A 24,038-nucleotide genomic window follows, 5' to 3' on the forward strand; every position below is an offset into this window, starting at 1 on the left:
AGGAAAAAAGCTCATCCCTAATCCAAACATCCTTTCTTTTATGTAGAGGGTACTAATAGTCTGATACATGTAAAATTGATACCGGTACAAATACGAGTATGATATACGTACAGGTACACATTTAAGTATTTAGGAAAAAAAAGCTCATTCCTATTTCAAAGTTCACTTATTTTATATAGAGATAATTTTGAATAAAATAACAAAGAAAGAAAAAAACAAAAGGGAAAACAAGCCGAAAAAGAAATTACAAAATTAAGAAAAGGGGAAGGGGTGGTAGAAAAGGAGCAAAACATCCAACCTCATATTGAACCTCTAATCCGTTAAACTGAATAACATTTTATTTTGTTATCCATTATCCAATATTATAACTTTCAGCATGTGTAGACATAAATGTGTTGTAACTTATGCTTCGGGTTTTTTTTTCCTAAAAAAACTGTTTTTTTTTTACCTTTAACCAAAACTTTTTGATTCTTTACTTTTAACTCAAAACTGTTGGATTTATTTCTTTTTGACCAAAAAACTTTTCATCTTTTGCAATTTAACCTCAAAACTTTTTTACTTTCAACTTTGTTTCTTTATACTTTTCAGTTTTCGCAAAATTTTCGTTTTATGTTCTGTTCCAAATTTTGTGAGTTAACACGTCGCAATGTGTGTGTGTGGTTAAACGTTTTTACATCGTCTATTTTTTCCTGTTTGACAAATTCATCATAACTCGCGGGTCCTAGATCGACTTAGTTATTCTTTTATATATTTTACGTTTCGGTTCAGAATTTCGCATTAACATGCCCCAACTTTAGTGTTGATGGTCATTGACTATAGTGTGGCATTGATGTTCGCGCCGCCGTAACGTGTGATTGCTTAATAATAGTTTTAAATGACTATATTAACTTAGAGTAGTCGATAGCATTTGGTTTATTTATACGTTTTAAATTGCAGTCGATGGGTTGATGTGACATCAACCAACGTTTACTTTGAATATTGTGTATATTTAGTTTTAATAGAATAGTGTGAGGTTCATTGGGGAACACTAAAAACGTGGGGGAACAGTGGGGAACCGACTCAAACGAACTCCGATTGGACTCATTCCAGTGGCGTTGGAACCGGCTCATCGAACCCTAACTAGGATCTCTTAACCCTAAACCCTAAATTATAACCCCTAAACCCTAAATATATTAGGGTTTGGCTTTTAGGGTTTAGCTTTAAGGTTTAGCTTTAGGGTTTAGGGTTTAGCTTTAGTGTTTAGGGTTTAGCTTTAGGGTTTAGCTTTTAGGGTTTATAGTTTAGATTTTACGGTTTAGCTTAGATTTTAGCCTTAATTTTTAGCTTTAGAGTTTAGAGTTTAGGAGTTAGGATTTACTTTACCCCAAAAAAAAAGTTAGGATTTAGGGTTTAGGGTTAAGAGATCCTAGTTAGGGTTCGACGAGCCGGTTCCAACGCCGCTGGAATGAGTCCAATCGGAGTTCGTTTGAGTCGGTTCCCTGCTGTTCCCCACTTTTTTAGTGTTCCCCAATGAACCTTCCCCTATATTCTTATATATATATATATATATATATATATATATATATATATATAAAAGATATAGTAACACTTGATAAATTTAATCATCATTATTTTTAAGCCATAAAATCCTATTAAAATATGATTAAGTTTTATATATTGAATTAACTAGGTTAATGCCCGCGCGATGCGCGGCTTCATCCATAACCATATTATTTACTTTGAAATATATAATATTTTGTACAAACGCATAAAAACCTATTAAACTCAATATATAATCTCATATTGTATAACACGTCTGTAAAGTTTAGTAATACGTAGTCTTGTACTATTGCATAAAAAATTCTGTTGATCAATATACACCGGTCGAGTAAAAAAGAAATTATCAAAATATGAACCAAATGTTATAAAATGTGAATGTATTATATGGATGAAAATAAAGAACATTAGATAAAAAAAAAAGATAAAGTGATTTATTCTTGTATAACAACTAATTATAGAAAATTTGAACCAAGTAATTTTAGAGAATCAATACACAAATCATATTAAGTAATAATTGTTATAGAAAGTGGTTAAGAGCATGGATATCATCCAAACACTTGCTAATTGCTTAAACATCTTGACAATTTGACAATTTGAGATCATTCGGCTTCTTCTTTGTACCTAATATGAACAAAATAAACCTCACACATAATGAATCTACTGATATAAAAGAATTGAATTTATAATTCTAAAAAAATCTATGAAATGAAAGGTAAATGAATAAAAAAAATTAAATGTTGCAAGGACTTACATATCATTTCCCAAAAATGGCAGCTGAAACCTACATGTCAATTAAGATGGCTACACAACTGAATTCATCCTGAAAGTTAAAAGAAATAATAAAACGAAAAAATTTGATATTCAAGAGCAAGTAATCAATTCAAAAGAACAATAAATCAAACCCGAAAGTTGCAGCGTAATATAACCAACGCGACCGAGCCCGACCCAGGTGACCACTTGTACACATCAACCATCAACTTGAATGATCCAATCATATACCCGAGCCGACCCAAATGACCAGTTGTCCTCATCAACCATCAACCCGAAAGATCCAGCGTGATATATAACCAACCCGACCAGGATGACCAGTTGTATCCATTAAGCATCAAACAGTCAATCTTGGCCCGTTTAGTACAAACAATTTTTAACAGAATAATCCAAACATAAAAACATATAAAAAAGATGACAAAAATAATATACCTTCTTTAATCTTTTTGTAAGGCTTCAAAATTTAGCAAATCTTGTGAATTAGTCAAGGTATAAAATAAAGCATCTAAGGTAATCAAAACTGAACCGATAAATTTTCAAAATCAAAATAAACCTAATTGAATCTTAATGTAACAACACATACATGGTCAGTCAACACATTTCAGATGATACAGGTTCATGTAATAATCTGTTTTTTTATGAGGCAAAAATTAAAATGCATATGGAGTTGTTTTAGCCATTTAATGCACTCAGAAGTATTCATATCTCCATCCAACTCTCTCTTTCTTCTCTATTCAATATCACAAAGATCCAACTCTCTCTTTCATCTCTATTCATGGTGAAGTTGCAAAACAATTATATTGTCAGACTGTCAGGCTCAGATTGTGCAAAAAGATAACAACACCATGGCTGCAAGAGAGGTTGCATGAACAACTGCCATCCTACAACCTTGCCATACCATAATGCTATCTTCATTCAATTTTTACTCAGATCTACAAAATGATCATAGCTTTATGTTGAAAAGACAAGACCAATGCACTTTGAATTCATTTTTATTCACCTTCACAGTCAACACTAAATGATTTGCTCAAGTATTTCAAATGATTTTAAAATGTCAAACCGCGCTTATTCGGGCAGACGTTTGCTTCATCATAGTTTTAGTCTCAGGTGAGAAGCATCTCATCAACATCATTGACTAAATATCCCTTAGGTGACATCGATCTAATTATCATCAACCAAACATCGATTACACCCAACGCTACCTAGAACAACCGCGAACGGCAGCCAGCAACGATTAGGTCATGTTGCAACAACACGGCAGATCTAGCCATCATAGCCTCAGATGACAAAAACATCTGTGGTGATCAAAACTGAATCGATCAATTTTCAAAAACTAAAAAAAATCCTAATTCAATCTTGATGTAACAACACATACAGGGTCAGTCAACACAGTTGAGATGATACAGGTTCAGGTAACAAAAAGAAACCCTCTGTTGTAGAAGCAACCAGTGAGAGAGTTTTGATGGAATTTTTAAGAGGGGTCGGTGACATTGTCGAGGAGTGTAAGGAAATGCTATCACTTAGCATTTCCTGACACTCCTCGACAACATCACCGACCCCTCCATGTTTCCAGCAAAACACTCTCACTGGTTGCTTCTTCAACAGAAGGTTTCTTCTTATTACCTTGAACATGTATCATCTAAACTGTCTTTGACACATCCTTTGTGTCTTCCTCTCTTCCTTAATAGCTAAAAACATGACACGTAGGCAAATCGAGGTCATCCTGTAATCTCCCTTAATAGATAGTATAGATTCTGAAAACACTACATGTAATCAAAATCCACGAATTAGAACTGTAATTTCTAAAATTAAGCAAATTACTACAAAAAGGTAATAAATTATATAAAAGTGAACACTTCTAATTAGATAAAACATTAAATTCATTCAAATTGTACCACAAATAGCAATCGAGTCATATCCCAATTACTTTGTAGTCATCAGAAATCAACATAACAGAAAAAAAAACTAAATTTATATTAATATCAAAACATACCATGAGCATCCACAAAGCAAATCAGTAGATTAAAAGGGTTTTCAATATAGATCCATTAATATCAAACATACCATGAGCATCCACAACGCAAACTTTTAAAGAAAATGTGTAAAAAATATCAAAACTAAAATTATCGATAACAAACACATAGATAAAGAGACAGAATCAGATCAAAACAGATTGATGATATATGAACAAATGAATGAGAAAACAGAACATGTAACATACCTTAACAAAACGAATCAAGGCAAAAAGGCACTAAATAGACAAATTCAGCCCTAATTCAAGATCTCAGTCATTCAAAAGATTCAAAACCAACTATAGATGATTGAAGTTAGAAAATGATTTATAAGTGAATAAATGGAATGAATTAAGTGAATACATATACAAATTTCGTTCAAGTTATTTTTTTCAAGTTGAAAAATCAGTTGAGTAATATAAAAATATGTTACCGAAGTTAACTAATTAGTATTTTAGAAATGGATTAACATTTCTAAAAAAAAATACAAATCTCAAAAAGATTAGGCACCAACTTTTTTCGAATACCTAAAAAATGAAACAAAAAAAATTATATAAAACAACTTACAGATACAATAAAAATAGACAAAAAACATATGCAAAATTTATTCAAAAAAACCTAAATCTACACTCTAAAGGAATGCATGAAAAAAACAGAAAATCAAATACCACCCTAAAAAATTACCACATCTTATACATCAAATTTAATATTAAAAAGCTAAACTCAAAGTGTAAAACGGTTGAAAATTCAGGTTTGTGACCAACCAAAGAAAATTAAATCATGCCATATAATTTAGCATACGGTTGTTTAGTTTTTTTGGTAATATATATATGTAGTTAATTTCAGATATTTTTATTAAACTTAATTGTTTAAATACAAAATATTATATGTCAGCAACGATTTTTAAAAAACTTACATATATAAGTTTGAAAATCTGTTTTTAGTTTCCAAATTTAAATAAAACAACCTTAATAATGTTCATTAAAATAAAAAAAAACAATTTGATATAAATAATTATTTAAACTGTATATCAAAAAATATTTCAATTATTTCAGTGTACAAACTTTATTTTATTTCCTTTATAAATTTTTATTTCACTAACCAAACCTTTTTATGTATAAAATAGTAGCATATTTAAAATAAAATTTACAATTGTAGATATTCAATGAAGGTTAGGAAAACTCTAAATTGATTTAAATGGAACGGTTTTATTAAAAAAATATTTATTGTCAGTTATACAATTTAAAAAAGGAAACAAAATCATATTAAATTTTTGTTTTACGTAAATTTTTAAAAAACTGACGGTTTATTATTAAATTTAATGAAATAATAGAGTTGGCACTAATCAAACAATTACTTAAATGATGTTTAATATGATGAATACTTTACTTGATTCCTAAACTAAGATACATACAATTTTGAAGCACTAATTATTTCACAAAAAGATAGAATATTAACCACAAACACGTAGCAACATCAATAACATTAACGTCTGCCAATCTATAATCAAATATGTTCAAAAACTAAGTTCTTCGGCCACACATATAGACGGCGCAAAAAAAGTATCAACAACATCTACCATCACATATGTTCAACGTAACAACCACAACAAAAACATACCATTAAATGTATTCTAACGACCACACCTTGAAAATACTACCAAAACATACCATGTACCTTCACCAAGTCAGTTATAAAGCAACATACCTTTACTTTTAACAAATACCATCTGAAACGAAAAACCATATACCAACCGTTTGTCTCTAACAAACTCCCTCATACCGGTCACATTGAATCGCGGACAACTTTGCGAGAACTCCTTACCAATAGCTACATCCCAAGTTCGACCAGCGCTGCCCTTGATGGTCAAATCCATCTTTCGATCTAAACCATGAGTTTGAGCCCACTTCTTCTTCAGACGCTACGCATGAGAATATAAATGTTAATAATACATACCATTAAAACTGCTTTTCCTACAACTAATGATTTAAACTGGATTCACTAAACATACATTAATGGTATGAAGAAGTAAATAATACAAACTTACATAATGATTGTCAACAACAAAAGTAACCGGTACTTCGTCATCAACACTCTGTTCAAATATAGGTGCAGCAACCGCATCAGGCACCTCATCATCAGACACTTCAATTAAGCCATCACTTGGTTCTTTTTTGATAACACAAAGTTCAGGCGGGTAAGTTAGAAGGGCAGGCTTACAACTAAAAACACTCAAATCAAACGTCTTAAGATCAAGCATTTCAAATACCAACAAATGATCATCCGTTATCGACATCTCCTCCTTGATTCGACTCCAACCTGTGGTAATATAAATCTCATGGTCTAAAATTTCCATCCGAACAACCCATTTACGATTACCAGCAGAACGAATCAAAACCGGATCTGAAGGACAGATATTCACCATCGAGTGATGAACAAACAACCTGTTCACATACTACACAAAGAATAAAACAATATCAGGATCAATGGTATACACGAAATACAAAAAAAAAATGAATGAACGCAAAGATAAAATAATTTAAAAACGTATATGTTCAATTACCATGCAGTCGTCTCGGTCTTTAAAATCATTTTTAGGTTTGTAGTAGAAGTAGTTAGATGGTGCAAGAGAAATGTCTTGATAAAAGTGGAATAGGCGGAACAAAGATAAAGCTTCTTCATACTGAAAAACAACCCACGAATCATCCGGTAATTTCAATGACGTGACAACATCAAACCAGCCATTGTAAAAAAAAAGTCACCTGCAAGTTTGAACACTTTGACTTGAAAGGTCCTCCCATCAAGGGTCCTGATGATTGCATTTTTCTCTGGATAACCAAACTTCGTAATCCAGTCACCATAGTCAGCAGGAAGTTTCTGCAACGGAAAAGATAAGTATCGTTAAATGCAATTATAATAACAGTAATCACAAAGTGTTATATTAAAAACATCTTAATTTTTTTTCTTTAAATGATTATAATTTCAACACTCACCAACGATTTTCTGTCGCTCTTCCACACACGTGTAACGAATCCGTACACCATCTCGCTTCCAATGTTGTCTTTTACAACCCCAAATTGTATATCAAAATAGGTACATATAACAAATATAGGTAACAAACGACAGTCAATTACTACATTAAAGAAGATATCAAACGATATCAAAAAAGTATTGAGTAATCAGCTATGAACAACAGTAACTTCAACAAATCACAATACATGAACAAAGAATTTAGAACCCTAAAAAAAAAAAAAAAAAAAACAGGGTCAAACATCAAAATCGACTATAACAGACGCATTGAATCTAACAAACAAACAATCTAACAAAAACAATTGAATCTGAAAATCGGGTAAAAGAAAACGAAATCGTATGTAAAAGATTGGGTTATAGGAATCAAGCATAAATACACTCAATGAAGACTATTATCTAATGAAGATTGCTTGTACCTCTTCAATAAATCGCCGATTTGATCCGGGCCGATATGATTTCCAACAAAATTAACATTATTAAAACATATAATACATCATGAAATACTCTAATTAGAGATTACCGTATATGATTTGGATTCAGTTATTACATATTTAAATCAAGGAACAAACAAACATGGATACTAAATAAAATAATAACGGTTGATTATAACATAAGATTTGCCAAAATATAAACCATCAAAAATCTTGACCGGACTTAGATATACAGATTGACACCTAAATGTCAACAAACTAAAGAAAACAGCAGCGTTATAACTAACCGCCTCAACATCTAGCACTCCTAATTTAGCACTAACAAAACTGAACATTACATACACTCCATCATCAACTAATTGATACAAAAAACCGTAACATGTGGACAATATACTTAGTAACATATATCTATCGAACCTAAAAATCAAAATCGACTATTACAGACCCTATAAAAGATAATGTACGACATAATTAAACACCTAATCTGATATAAACAAAAGTAAAATCAACAAATCACAATACATGAACAAAGAATTTAAAACCCTAAAACACAAAAAAAAAACCCAACATCAAAATCAACTATTAGAGACCATGAAAAAGAAACTGTACAAATGAATTAAAACCCTAATCGGCTATGAACATCAGCAAAAACAACAACTGCCAATAAGTTAGAGACAATGAAAAAGAAACTCTACAAATGAATTTAAACCCTAATCGGCTATGAACATCAGTAACATCAACAACTCACAATAAATTCTTCAACATAAACCGCCTACGCTAGTCAAACAAACGAACAATGTAACAAAACCATTGAATCTGAATATCGGTTAAAAGAAAAAGAAATCGTATGTCAAAGATGGGGTTATGGTAATCAAGCATGAATACAGTCGATGAAGACTATTATCTAATGAAGATCGGTTATACATCTTCACTAAATCACCGATTTGATCCGGACCGAGTTGATTTCCTGCAAAAGTAGACATATTCAAACATATAATCGATCATGAAAAACTCTAATTACAGAGTACCGTATATGATTTGTCTTAAAATCCGTTGAATCTTGATCAATAATCCTCGATCAATGATAATCGCCGTGTTCGCCGTGTTCTTCAGAGAAGAAAAGAGAGAGAAATCGATTAGGGTTATGAGAGGAGAGAGAGTATGTGAGCGAATATGAGATCCTTGCTTTTCAAACCTCAAATATTAGGTGTGCCACATGGATGATGACATGACTGCTTATTTGGCATCAACCATTGGGTGACATGTGTCCCCCAATGGTTTGTTTTATTAGATATATATAGATATTCAATAGAAAGGTAGAATTTGGAAAGAGTCAAATATTAAATATTAGAATATCTAAAAATAAACAACAATACACATGAAACATGTACCCCATTTTAAATGCATGACGTGTAACCCTCCCTAAATCCATTAACAATAAACAAATATCAAATGGGTGTGTTGCATCCGATTGCAGCCCCTTTTTTCCAATAATTTATACTTATATAATATAGACAAAAAACAAATATAAAGTCTCTTATCATACAAAACAAAACGTACGAATAGCATGAAAAGGTAAAAAACGCGTTGGCATTTTTATAATTATTTACTCGTAGAGTAATTATCAAAATTACCCTACAAATGATTTTGTAGGGTAATTATGATCCTGTAGGGTAATTAATGTTCTTGTAGGTTAATTTTGATCTTGTAGAGTATCATAATTACTCTACAAATGATCTTTTATGGTAATTTTGATCTTTTAAGATAATTTTGATCTTGTAAGTTAATTTTGTAGAGTATCATAATTACTAATTACTGTACAAGTGTATCAAAATTACATTGCAAGTTTCAAAATAACCCTACAAGAAAATTTTATAAAATTACCCTACAAGATCAAAATTACTTTACAAGATCATTTGTACAGTAATTTTGATTACCCCACGAGCAAATAATTACGAAAATGCCACCGCGTTTTTTCTCATGTCTTTCATACGTCTTGTACGATAAAGCTGTTTGTACGTGAACTTAACTCAGATAATGTAATTGAAAATAAAGTTTATACTTAGTAGAATTGGTTTTTCTATTCAAAAGGTGGTGGCGGCGCAACTTGTTGCCCGACTACCTGCCATTGCTTTGTAATTGACCTTTTTCGTGTGGAATGATATTGGTGACTTTTTTTGTGAAAAAAAAAAAAGTTTATACTTATACAATATAATTGAAAATAATTGTTCTTTCGTTTTAGAAATTCTGTTTGAAGTTTAGAGACGGATGTAACAAAAAAAGAATATGTAAAACCATTGGTAATAACATATGTTTATTTAATTACTTAAAGAACCATTAAAAAAAACTTCGTTAGCAATCCATTGAAAATCAAAATACTTTAAGGTCACATTCCCGACGGAATCATGTGGGTAATCACGTTTACTTAAGGATTTCTAATACATTACTTCATCCATGATAGTATTTTATTTAGTAGTATAAGTAGGGCGGGCTCAACTATTTTGTTGGCCTAAAACAAAGTACAAAGTTGAGGCCTTAAAAAAACTGGCTGAAAACTTTTAACTTCAAGAATGAAAAATGTTCATGTTATACTCATAATTCTAACCAACACACCTAGGGGTGCAAACGAGCCGAGTCGAGCCCGAGCTCGCCCAGGCTCGAGCTCGATTAACTTGTGAGAGCTCGGGCTCGAGCTCGGCTTGATTCGAGCTTTGTTTTCAAAGCTCGAGCTCGGCTCGTTTGTATTTTATCAAGCTCGAGTTCGGCTCGGGCTCGGATCGTTTATTATCTATTAATTAGTATATTAAATAAAAATAATATAAATAATAGACTTTTTAGGCTTGCGAGCTCGATAAGTAAAGCTCGGGCTCGGGCTCGTTTACTAAATAAGCTTATTTTTAGGTTCGAGGTCGGCTTGTAAACAAGTTTAAATAAGCTCGGCTCGACTCGGCTCATATACACTAAGGCTCGATAAGGCTCGAAGAGCCTAACGAGCTTCACACGTGAGGCTAGAGCTCGGGCTCGATAAACAAACGAGCTTTGTTTTGAGGCTCAAGCTCGGCTCGGGCTCAATAAGGATCGGCTCGTTTCGAGCTTTTTCTCGAGCCGATCTCGAGTAGCTCGCGAGCCGCTTGGCTCGTTTGCACCCTTAAACACACCATAGTCAAAACCATAAGGAGTCCCATAGCCATGATACTGTTGAGAATCCGTATCCGTAACCCATTCACAAACATGTTCAGAATTTAGAGGCACAAACCAAATGTCTTGATAAAAGACTATTTGATAAAAACCCTCCTTCATCAGAGCTTGGAACCAGCAAAATCAACTAACAAGTTTAGACTTGATAGTTTTAATTTTTTTTTTGGTAAATTACACTTTTCGTTCTTTATGTTTGTACCAGATTGCAACAGATAGCCTTTAACTTCAATAATTACAGTCACGGTCCTTTTTTTGTAAAACTCATAACACCCTACGTCCTTTAGCACTAACTAAGTTAAATTTTTCAGTTAAATATAACATGTCTCTTGCACATATCATAGTAGATTAGTAATTTTACTATTATACTTAAAATATATTTAAAAAATAAACAATAATAATCTCATTATCTACCTTTCTATCTCAGATCTATCTCTCGAATCTTTCTCTCTCTCAAACCAATTACCAACCCCCACCACCACTGTGACAACCACCACCCCCACAACCACTAGATCCACCACGTCAGGAAATCTTGAAAACAAGCGAAAAGATGGAAGCTAAATTGAACGGAAACGATGAAATACTGATGGATAAAAATATTTTACATAAATATATGGACTCTGCTGAAATCATATTTGTATGAAATCTGCGAAATCATATTTGTATGAAAAACATGAATTTCATGTGGTGATGTCGTGCACAGGTCATCAGCGAATCATATTTGTATGAAAGCTGTGCGATTAACTGTTGGAAACCATCGTTGTTTGAATGTTTTCACGAGATAGGGCCGGCCCACCTCAAACAGTAAGTTCAGATCTCTAGTCGAAATAACGAGTTTTTAATGTTCAAACGGGCCGACACACGACTTCCGGAAACAGTTGGGTTGCAGATCTGTAAAGGGTTAGAGGCGGTGGGTGTGGCCGGAGTGGTGGTGGCAGGATGTGGTGGTGGCGGCATGATGAGGTGGTGGTGGCAAGATGTAGTGGTTAGAGTTAAGGAAATTGAGGAAGATGAGCTTATATATGCAATATTTTTTTTTGTTTTATTTAATCTGATTAGTATTAAAGGACGTAGAGTGTAACAAGTTTTGCAAATAAAGGACTATAACTGTAATTATTGAAGTTAAAGGTTATCCGTTGCAATACGGTACAAACATAAAGGACGAAAAGTGTAATTTTCCCTTTTTTTTATTTTCGTTTGTGTTAAGATATTTTAGATTAAGTATAATTTTTTAGCTTTACTAGAAGCAAATATTTTAATAAAACTTTCATAATTAGTATCCTCTAACAAATCATCTTCAATTGACAAAATAGCTAACCCATTCAATCTTTCTTGTGACATTGTAGATATTGTATAATTTTTAACAATTTTAATTTAGAAAAGCTTCTTTCTACAAAAGCAACAGTCAAGGGAAAGTTAGCATAATCCTATAAGCAATATTAGCAATTGAAAAAGACGTAGAAATTTTAATATAGTTTAGTATATTAATAGGAGTGTCACATTTTAAATGTATTATATCTCTTAAAGCTTTTAGTTCTTCAAATAAATTTAAACCATCAATATCTATACTAGTATCATGTTTTAAAGAATTTTCAAGATTAATACATTTTTCTTTTAAACTATCATCATTGAATGATTTCAAGTTTCAAATACTAAACAGAAAACCAAACATACTTTTAAACACTTTGAATTGATGAAATCTAGTGTTTATCGAAGAAATAGCTTGATCCACAATATATAAAAAGTAATTAGTTTTAAATAATTCAATCGGAGTTTTGTTAGTTTCATTATCAACATTTTCATCAAATAATCTATTCTATGAATCATACGTTTTTCACGGAACTTAGGTTTTACATTTAACTCTATAGCCAACTTTTTTGCTTCGATCATAGCATTTTCAAATCCAATTTCTCTATAATTTTCAAAGTAACGCATAAGTCCATGTAATTTTTTTATACCATCACCAACACACATATCTTTTGATTGTAAAATCTTACTAACACGATTAATAGCACTCAAAACATTATACTAAATAAGAATTCCTAATATAAAATCACAAGCATTGAGCCTCACTTTCAGCTTTTGCATCACCCTTTTCCTTTATATAATGTCCAAAGTGCCTCTCGTACTTGTGGTGCTTGATACCTAATTGCCCTAACACTACCCTACTTTCCCAACGTGTTTGTGATAAAGATTTAAGAGTTAATTTTGGTAAATGATCCTGTAATATTTTCCACCTTTGAGGTGATGAAGCAAAAATTGTATAAGTACATTCTATAACTCCAAAAAACTCACGAGCTTTATTACACGAATTAGCCATATCACTTATAACTAAATTTAAACTATGACAACTATATGGAGTATAGAAAGCTCTAAGATTAATATTTAACAATCTTTTTTTGGACACCTTGATGTTTTCCTTTCATCTTTGAACCATTATCATAACCTTATCCTCTAATATTAGTTATATCAAGCCCTATATTACAAATTCTTCAACAATAACATCAAATAGGCCTTTACCAGTAGTTGTATAGTCTACTATTATAAATTCAAAAAAGTATTTTTAACTTCAATTGGAGGTGATGAAACATCTAAGCATCCTAAATTAACTGACATTTGTTCTTTATGACTAATATCAGGAGTGCAATCAAGTATAATTGAAAAATACTTAGCTTCCTTAACCTTGATAACAATTTTATTTTTAATTTCATCTGCTAATAACTTGATAAGTTATGTCCAAGATAATGATTAAAAATTTCTTTGTTTTATATGCGTCTAATATGCTCCTGCATAATTTGATCAAATTCTGCATCTCTACAATAGCTAAAAAAATATCATTGTTTTTTTCATAAAGTTTTTCATTATCTCCACGAAATGATATATTGTTTTTGCCAAAAGTTTTTACAATGGAAATAATTCTTTTAAGCACATCTTTCCAATGTTCTTTATCATTATGTATTCGCTCTTGGGTTTCTTTATCAATCGTTTTGTTTTTCTCTAATCTTGATTCTAACTCAAACCATTTGCTCATATTCATAATATGTTCTTTACTTGACTCATGTTTTCTTAGTTTATCATTCATATTTCTCCAATCCATACTACCTCCTTTTGCTAATTTACTTCTACATGAATTCACATCAAACAATTTGCAACAAAAACAAAATACCCTCCTCTCCAACTTTATTCAGTAAAGCAACCATCTTCTTTCGTATTTTCCCCATTTGCCATCCTTTTTCATTTAAAAAGAAGAGTTAAGGTTTCTAGAATATTGATCTTTTGGAAAATCATAATCACAAATCTTTATTGGTCCTCTTTCTACAAGTAAATCTCTTAAATTAGCATTAATAATAGGCCACTCACTTGGATCGTCTAAATTTATAGTTTCATCTACATTTAAAGGTTTATCACTATTATTTTCATCCATATTTAAAGGTTCATCGCTATTATTTTCATTCACATCTAAAGGTCCATCACTATTATTTTCATCCACGTTTCAAGGTTCATCGCTATTATGTTCATCCACATTTAAAGGTTCATCGCCACTAAGTTCATCCGCTTTTAGCGGTTCACCATTATTATCTTTCACGGTTGTTACATATTTTAACAAAGATCCTTTTAATGATTCCATCTGAGCTTCTAACTTCTGATTCTTCATTCTCTTAGAATGACCTGATTCACGCTTTCTATATATGTCAGACATTATATATTTTCTAGTTGCAACTAAATTCACACAAAATCAAATATGATAATGACAATAATCAACAATTTAAAAACCTAACAAAGAACTACAATCAAAATTCACAAATTGCAAAAGGCTAAACAGTAATCAAAATCAACACGAAACAAATTAGGGTAAGACGTGTACGAGTACCTTAGAAGTTAGAACCGTACATCAGAAATCAGAATAGCTCCTTTGCCTTTGGAATCAAGAGACTCCAGAACAACAACCAATGTCACGGCCCCCAACCTGGTTTGACCCGTTTCAGGAGCCGCGGGACAGGAATCCCGTGGTATTTAATTTAGGCGACAGCGGAAGTATTTTTAAAACAGGATCTTTCAAGAATTTAAACTGCCCGTTTCATAACTTAGGGATAAATTCCCGAAATTTACAATAATGTGATTTCTCAGGGAAATCTTTATTTTCAAAACATGTTCGTTTATTTATTTACATTGAGCCACTTTTCTAAGCTGGGAGTGCTCCACAGCACTTTTCTTTGCTCATACCATATCACCTGAAACATGTTTGAAAAAGGTTTTGTCAGCGGGGAAATACTGAGTGAATCATTTATTTTACTGAAAACGACACATTTGTTATAATCTACAGTATTAAGGGGAATTACAATGTTTCTGATATCAAACCAACTACCCACAGTATTTGTCACTCGACCATCCATTGGCTAGCCCATTTGTCCAATGGTGTCTGTGACTGTGGTCAGATCACCCCTTGGCCACCCGTTTGTCCAAGTGTGACGGGAAATAAGTAATGTATACAAAACCCCACATACCGGCTGTAACTTGGTGATTACATAGACTTAATCACTGTAACTATAACTTTAAAAATAACTTGGAGTTTTGTAAAACAGTTTGATAAAAAGAGAATGACTCACATTGCAGATTTACGAGCAGAGTATAAGCTTTACTGATTAGCCTTCTAACCTAATTTAAATAACAATGCACACACAAACGGGATTAGTAACTAATTCAGCAGTTACGTCAATTCACGAGATTAAACCTTCACAACTATTATCAAGTGCGATACTTAACAATTCAATGGATTCACAACGAATGACAGAGCATAGTCCGAATTCGAACAGCACTCAAACATTCAAGTTGAAATCACAATGAATAACAAAGTACAAGCTCAATTTGAGCAGCACTCGGACAATCGTTGGATAGTTACAATCGATCGGACGTTGAATCGTAATAGCTATCGAGTTATTACCCTGATTGCGGCAGCACCTTGTGATCGTGTGTGTGTTTATTGTGGTATAACAGTTCTAACTCGACGTACACAGAGAGTTTGTGCGTCGTTTTAAGTTCAACAGTTAAGTGCCAATGTCGGCTATTTATAGCAAATTTGGGACCTCCTTACGGACCGTAAGCCGGACCCTTTACGGTCCGTAAGCTAAGCAGTCTAATTATAGGCTGCCTAGGCTCGGTTGTAGCTTGGGTGACTCAACTTTTCAACAAATCAGAACAAAGCAACGTTTAAATTAAGATAATTACCAACTAGGGTTTGCCCCCCTCGAGTTTTAGGGGCCCTGATCCTGATTCTGATTGTCTTGAAAATTTTAGGGCTAGTGCAGAATTATTTGGGTGTCTTAATTAGGGTTTTCTTATTGACTAATTATTGTCCTAATTATTGATTTTAGTGGCAGTTGTTACATCCTCCCCACCTTGAGAAAAATCTCGTCCTAGAGATTTACTGAAATAGATGAGGGTACTTTCGCTTCATCTCTGATTCCAGTTCCCAAGTATATTCTGGTCCTCTCTTGGATTCCCATTTGACTTTGTCCAACACCAGTCGTTTATGTTTGAGAAACTTGATTTTCCGGTCTTCTATTTGTAGTGGTTTCTCTACGAATTTCAGCTTTTCATTTACCTCTATATCTTGAAGTGGTACTACCAGGGATTCGTCTGATAGACATTTCTTGAGATTGGATACATGAAACACATCATGTACTCCAGCTAATTCTTCTGGTAGTTGTAAACGATAAGCTACTGGTCCTATTCGTTGGATCACTGGGAATGGTCCAACATATCTTGGACTCAGTTTTCCTTTCTTACCAAATCGTACGACTCCTTTCCAAGGAGAAACTTTCAAAAGTACTTTGTCTCCTACCTGAAATTCTAATGGTTTACGGCGATTGTCCGCATAACTCTTCTGACGATCTCTAGCAGTCTTCAGTTTTTCCTTGATTTGCGATATTTTGTCAGTAGTTTCTTGCACAATCTCTGGACCTGATAACTGACTTTCTCCTATCTCTGCCCAACAAACGGGAGTTCTGCACTTGCGTCCATACAGTGCTTCGAATGGAGCAGCTTCGATGCTCGAATGATAACTATTGTTATAGGAGAATTCAATTAATGGTAAATGGCTATCCCAATTACCACCAAAGTCAATTACACATGCTCGGAGCATGTCTTCCAGGGTTTGTATCGTCCTTTCACTTTGTCCGTCTGTTTGAGGATGATATGCGGTACTTAAATTAAGTCGAGTTCCCATTGCTTCTTGGAAACTTGTCCAGAAACGGGAAGTAAAACGACTATCTCTATCCGATACAATGGAGAGTGGGACTCCATGTAAGGATACTACTTCATCTACGTACAACTTGGCTAACCTTTCCATGCTAAAGGTTTCCTTCATTGGTAGAAAATGAGCTGATTTGGTTAATCGATCCACAATTACCCAAATAGCATCATTGCCTTTTCTGGTTTTGGGTAACTTAGTAACAAAATCCATTGTTATGAGTTCCCATTTCCATACAGGCATTTCTAACTGTTGTAGTAGTCCTGAAGGTTTCTGATGTTCGGCTTTAACTTGTGAACAGGTTAAACACTTAGATACGTATTCGGCTATATCCTTTTTCATTCCTATCCACCAAAAATTATTTCTTAAATCCTGGTACATCTTATTATTTCCTGGATGTACAGTATACCTAGATTTATGAGATTCTTCTAAAATCTTATTTCTTAATTCTCCTTGCTTAGGTACCCAAATTCGTTTCTTGTGGAATCTCCAAATTCCATCTTTTCCTTGTTCTAATTCCTTTAGGTAACCTTTCATTCCTTCGGCATCGTCCTTGATTGCCGTTCCCTGAACTTCTTTTATTTGTTCCATTAAATCTAATTGTAGATTTAACCTAAGAGCACGGACTCGCTTTTGCTTTTCATGATATTTACGACTTAAGGCGTCTGCGACTACGTTTGCCTTTCCTTCGTGATATTGAATATCACAGTCGTAATCACTTAAGATTTCCATCCACCTTCTTTGCCTCATATTTAACTCTTTTTGCCCAAATATATACCTTAAACTCTTATGGTCCGTATAGATAGTAAACTTACTTCCATACAGATAATGTCTCCAAATATTAAGGGCAAAAATTATAGCTCCTAGTTCTAGATCATGAGTTGTATAATTTTCTTCGTGCTTTTTCAATTGCCTAGAGGCATACGCAATTACCTTTTTGCGTTGCATCAACACACATCCATATCCTAATTTTGAAGCATCACAGTATACTTCAAAATCCTCGGTTCCTTCGGGTAAAGCTAAAATTGGAGCATTTGTCAATTTATGCTTTAGAATCCTAAAAGCTTCCTCTTGTCTAGATCCCCATTCAAACTTAACGGCTTTACAGGTTAGCTTAGTTAAAGGTACAGCTATCCTAGAGAAATCTTTAATAAATCGTCTATAATATCCAGCTAACCCTAGAAAACTTCTAACTTCCATAACCGTTCGTGGAGCTTTCCAATTTGTGATTGCTTCTATTTTAGCAGGATCTACGTGAATTCCTTCGTGATTCACCATATGACCTAAAAATTGCACTTCTTGTAGCCAGAATTCGCACTTTGAGAATCTGGCATAAAGCTTTTCCTTTCTTAACAAAGTTAAGAGTGCATGCAAGTGCTCACAATGTTCCTCTTGACTTTTGGAATAAATAAGTATATCGTCAATGAACACGATTACAAATTTATCCAAGTATGGTTTACAGATCCTATTCATCATGTCCATAAATACAGCTGGAGCATTTGTTAATCCAAAGGGCATGACTGTAAACTCATAATGACCATACCTAGTTCTGAAAGCAGTTTTAGGTATGTCCTCCTCTTGCACTTTCAGTTGGTGATATCCAGATCTTAAGTCTATCTTAGAGAAATACCTAGCTCCTTGCAATTGATCAAAAAGATCATCAATCCTAGGTAATGGGTATCGGTTCTTAATTGTGACTTTATTCAATTCCCTATAATCGATACACATTCTCATTGATCCATCTTTCTTTTTCACAAACAACACTGGTGCACCTCAAGGGGATGAACTAGGTTGTATGAATCCTTTGCTTAGTAATTCATCTAATTTCTTTTTCAATTCTAGCATTTCAGTAGGTGCTAATCGATAAGGTGTCTTAGCTATTGGTGCAGTACCTGGAATTAAATGAATTCTAAACTCTACTTCCCTATCAGGTGGTAAACTAGGTAATTCTTCTGGAAAAATATCTGGGTATTCTGAAACTATAGGGATGTCCTGGAGTTCCTTACTTTTAGTGTTAATGATTACAGAAATCATATACACCATTTCTTGTTTCCTTGAATAACTAGCCAATTTCATTACTGAAATGAATTTTAGTGGCTTTCGAGGTTTGTCTCCTGTAATTAAGATTACTTCTCCTGTGGAGGTACGGATTTCTACGGAATTCTTATCAGGATTCGTGCATGGTTGGCTATTAACCAATCCATTCCTAATACCACATCGAATCCGGCTAAATTCATAGGTAACAGGTTTGCAGAAAACTTATGACCTAACAATTCTATTTTTACTTCTTGCAAAACCTTATCTATGTTGACAGAATTTCCATCTGCCGTTTCAACAGTAAAGATCTGCCTAAGGGTATTTAGAGGTAAGTTAAGAGCTTGGCAGAATGCAGTATTAATGAAACTTTGGTTTGCACCAGAATCAAATAATACTTTTGCATAGACGTTATGTACTAAAAACGTACCCGCTATCACGTCTGGAATGAGTTCGGCTTCTTGAGTGGTCAGCTGGAATGCGCGAGCATTTTTCTTAGTAGTTCCTTCAGTCGTTTTAGCTCTACTATCTGCTGGTTTAGCTAACTTAGGGCATTCAGACTGGAAATGTCCCGCTTCTCTGCAGTTATAACAAACTTTTGTTTTCCTTCTGCAGTCTTCTTCCCGATGTCCTTTCGCCTTGCAGAAGTTGCAAAATATATTGCACTGTCCATAGTGTTTCTTTTTGCAATTTCTACAGAAAGGAGGTGACGAGTATTGCCCGGTTCCCCTCTTTTTGAACTTATTGCAATTATTACCCACGCGAAATCCTTGGGTAATTTTCTGAGCCAATTCCTTCTTGCGATCTTCTTCTCTGGTGCGGACTAGTTCATCGGTTAAGGTATTAGCTAATTCCACAGCATCGTCAATCGTGCGTGGTCTTGCAGCTTTAACGATGTTACAGATTTCTCCAATCAATCCCCAAATATAACGGGAAATAAGTACCGGTTCTGGCGAAGCCAGGGAAGGTACCACTCTCGCATATTCGAAGAATGTCGAAGTATATTCTCGACAGTCTACACCTAACATACGATGACTCAGGAACTTGTTTGCCATTTGTTCCTTCTCGTATTCGCCGACAGAATTTTCTTTCGACAAGACGCTTAAATTCTTCCCAATTCATCGCATAGGCCACCCTTCTTCCTTTTGCTTGTAGCACCGTGTTCCACCATTCTAACGCCCCTTCTTTGAACAAGTTTGATGCATACATCACTTGATCTTCTTCAGCACATTTACTTATTGCAATTACTGCCTCGGTTTTCTCTAACCAACGCAGTGTTGCAGTTGCCCCTTCATTACCTGCAAATTCTGCGGGTTTACAGGCAAGAAATTCTTTGTAAGTGCAACCAGGCGTTGCAGCTTTCATTCTCTTAGGGAGTGGGGCCTGTTGCGGATCATGATCGTCATGATTGCCGCCTCCATTTATGCTGTTACTGCCGTTATCTTCTGGAATACGTTTACTAGGAATTAATTGTGGTTCGGCAGGTTTCTGAACAGCAGCCACAATTTCCGGAATAGCATTGGCTATCCCTTGAGCAATAAAGTATTCAATATCTTGTCTAGTTATATATTGATCTTCCTGATTTTGCTCAGACTGATTTACTTCATTAACTGGTTCATTATTAGCGTTTTCCATCTGCTAATTAGTATTAATAGAAATTATTAGTGTCTAATTATTAATACCAAAATCACAGATAAACACATAGATAAACACATAGATCAGCATAACATGCAAGCATAGCCAAAATTGTCGATGCCTCGACTTCTGTTTTGTTTTATATATTATATCTGCTTCAATACACACTTTTTATCATACAGTGTTTTATTGCCCATTTTACAGAATCAGTTTTACTATATTAGTTATAATACAAACAAACTTTTCCAACCCCTCCTATCTTTTGGTTTGCTGGCAGTTTCAGTAACGACGCTCCCTCTCGTCGTACTTCCAAGAGATCTGCTCCCCCATTTCCCGGATCCTATTCCCGGTGCCTATCAGTTCTTCACCAAACTGACGTAGTTCAGCTAAATTTTCATAGCTCATTGGCGGATTAGGGACAGGTTCTGGATCAAATTGTGGGAGAAAACTATAGGGACTATTAACTATATTTTGGAATTGCCAGTCATTGGTCCACCATTCCTCCATTTGGCCTAATGGTCGGGTGTGAACTAGTGGGTCTGGAATAGCTGGTCCTAGGTTTATTGGGAATTGGGCTGTAGCAGGATAAGAGAAGAGATTGTCGTTGATAGGCTCTAGAACATCACAATTATCCAGTAGGCGGTCTATTTCGTCCTGGAATGTGATTTCCTCAGACTGTTTAGAGCTTTCTCCGATCTCTATTCCCTTTTGCTTTAGGTCTATCCCTATTTCTGCTGGCTTGGAACTTTCTCTGGTTTCTATTTCTTTTCCCTTGCTCACACTCACAGGATTTTCTATTTTAGGGAGTCTCCTAGGTTTCCTTCTGCGCACTTTTCGCCACCCTACATATCTTCTCTTCTTTTTAGGTTTTGCTTTTTCCAGCGGTGGAGCTTGGAATTCCAGAGGTTCCTCTATGTCAGCAATGTAACCAGTGAAGTTGTGGGAGACTTCAATTGGCACAGGATAGAGGTTGAGATTCTGAAATGCTTCCGACATCTCATTCATGCTGTACAGCATATATGCAAAATGCACAAAATGCTAAGTTAAAACTTTGGAACAAAGCTTAACAAATAAACATTTTTATTGCATACCAATTTGTACAACATACAGCAAACAGAACACACTCAGATTTATTTATTTATTTACTAGGAAGTAAATATTTCTAGGTTTAAGGCTTTAAAGATTTGCATTTTCTGCTACGGTAGCGAGCAGATACAGATTTGCCCATTTTTCATCTAAGTTATTTTCCCCTGGTGGATTATTATTAATTTCCTGAATTTCTGGGTTAAACCTCACTCTCTTGGTTCTGGGTTTCTTTTTCTCTTGACCTTTTCTAAGGATTGAATTCCTTTTTCTCCGGTGTAAGTGGGTTTTCATAATTTGCCTTACGAACAAAGATTCCCTCTTCTAAATTGGTGGGAGATTTGGAGGAAGAGGTTCCCTGTTCTTTAGGTGTACTATCTAATTTGCGGTAGATAGCAGAAATCTTTTGTTTACCCATACTGTAATTTTAATAACTAATCAGTTAATAAGCATATATTCACAGAATGACAACTAAAATTTTCAATAAACTTAAATTAATTAGAACAATGAGCTTAATCAGTAAGCTTAAAACAGTGGCTCTGATACCACCTTTTCCTGTCACGGCCCCCGACCTGGTTTGACCCGTTTCAGGAGCCGCGGGACAGGAATCCCGTGGTATTTAATTTAGGCGACAGCGGAAGTCTTTTTAAAACAGGATCTTTCAAGAATTTAAACTGCCCGTTTCATAACTTAGGGATAAATTCCCGAAATTTACAATAATGTGATTTCTCAGGGAAATCTTTATTTTCAAAACATGTTCGTTTATTTATTTACATTGAGCCACTTTTCTAAGCTGGGAGTGCTCCACGGCACTTTTCTTTGCTCATACCATATCACCTGAAACATGTTTGAAAAAGGTTTTGTCAGCGGGGAAATACTGAGTGAATCATTCATTTTACTGAAAACGACACATTTGTTATAATCTACAGTATTAAGGGGAATTACAATGTTTCTGATATCAAACCAACTACTCACAGTATTTGTCACTCGACCATCCATTGGCTAGCCCATTTGTCCAATGGTGTCTGTGACTGTGGTCAGATCACCCCTTGGCCACCCGTTTGTCCAAGTGTGACGGGAAATAAGTAATGTATACAAAACCCCACATACCGGCTGTAACTTGGTGATTACATAGACTTAATCACTGTAACTATAACTTTAAAAATAACTTGGAGTTTTGTAAAACAGTTTGATAAAAAGAGAATGACTCACATTGCAGATTTACGAGCAGAGTATAAGCTTTACTGATTAGCCTTCTAACCTAATTTAAATAACAATGCACACACAAACGGGATTCGTAACTAATTCAGCAGTTACGTCAATTCATGAGATTAAACCTTCACAACTATTATCAAGTGCGATACTTAACAATTCAATGGATTCACAACGAATGACAGAGCATAGTCCGAATTCGAACAACACTCAAACATTCAAGTTGAAATCACAATGAATAACAAAGTACAAGCTCAATTTGAGCAGCACTCGGACAATCGTTGGATAGTAACAATCGATCGGACGTTGAATCGTAATAGCGATCGAGTTATTACCCTGATTGCGGCAGCACCTTGTGATCGTGTGTGTGTTTATTGTGGTATAACAGTTCTAACTCGACGTACACAGAGAGTTTGTGCGTCGTTTTAAGTTCAACAGTTAAGTGCCAATGTCGGCTATTTATAGCAAATTTTGGGACCTCCTTACGGACCGTAAGCCGGACCCTTTACGGTCCGTAAGCTAAGCAGTCTAATTATAGGCTGCCTAGGCTCGGTTGTAGCTTGGGTGACTCAACTTTTCAACAAATCAGAACAAAGCAACGTTTAAATTAAGATAATTACCAACTAGGGTTTGCCCCCCTCGAGTTTTAGGGGCCCTGATCCTGATTCTGATTGTCTTGAAAATTTTAGGGCTAGTGCAGAATTATTTGGGTGTCTTAATTAGGGTTTTCTTATTGACTAGTTATTGTCCTAATTATTGATTTTAGTGGCAGTTGTTACAACCAACGACCCTCACAACCATTTGTATATTTAGATTTCGACTTTGATTGTAAATTTGTGAAGCAAGAAC

The sequence above is a fragment of the Helianthus annuus genome, chromosome 9 (assembly GCF_002127325.2).
Source record: "Helianthus annuus cultivar XRQ/B chromosome 9, HanXRQr2.0-SUNRISE, whole genome shotgun sequence".
Taxonomy (NCBI): domain Eukaryota; kingdom Viridiplantae; phylum Streptophyta; class Magnoliopsida; order Asterales; family Asteraceae; genus Helianthus; species Helianthus annuus.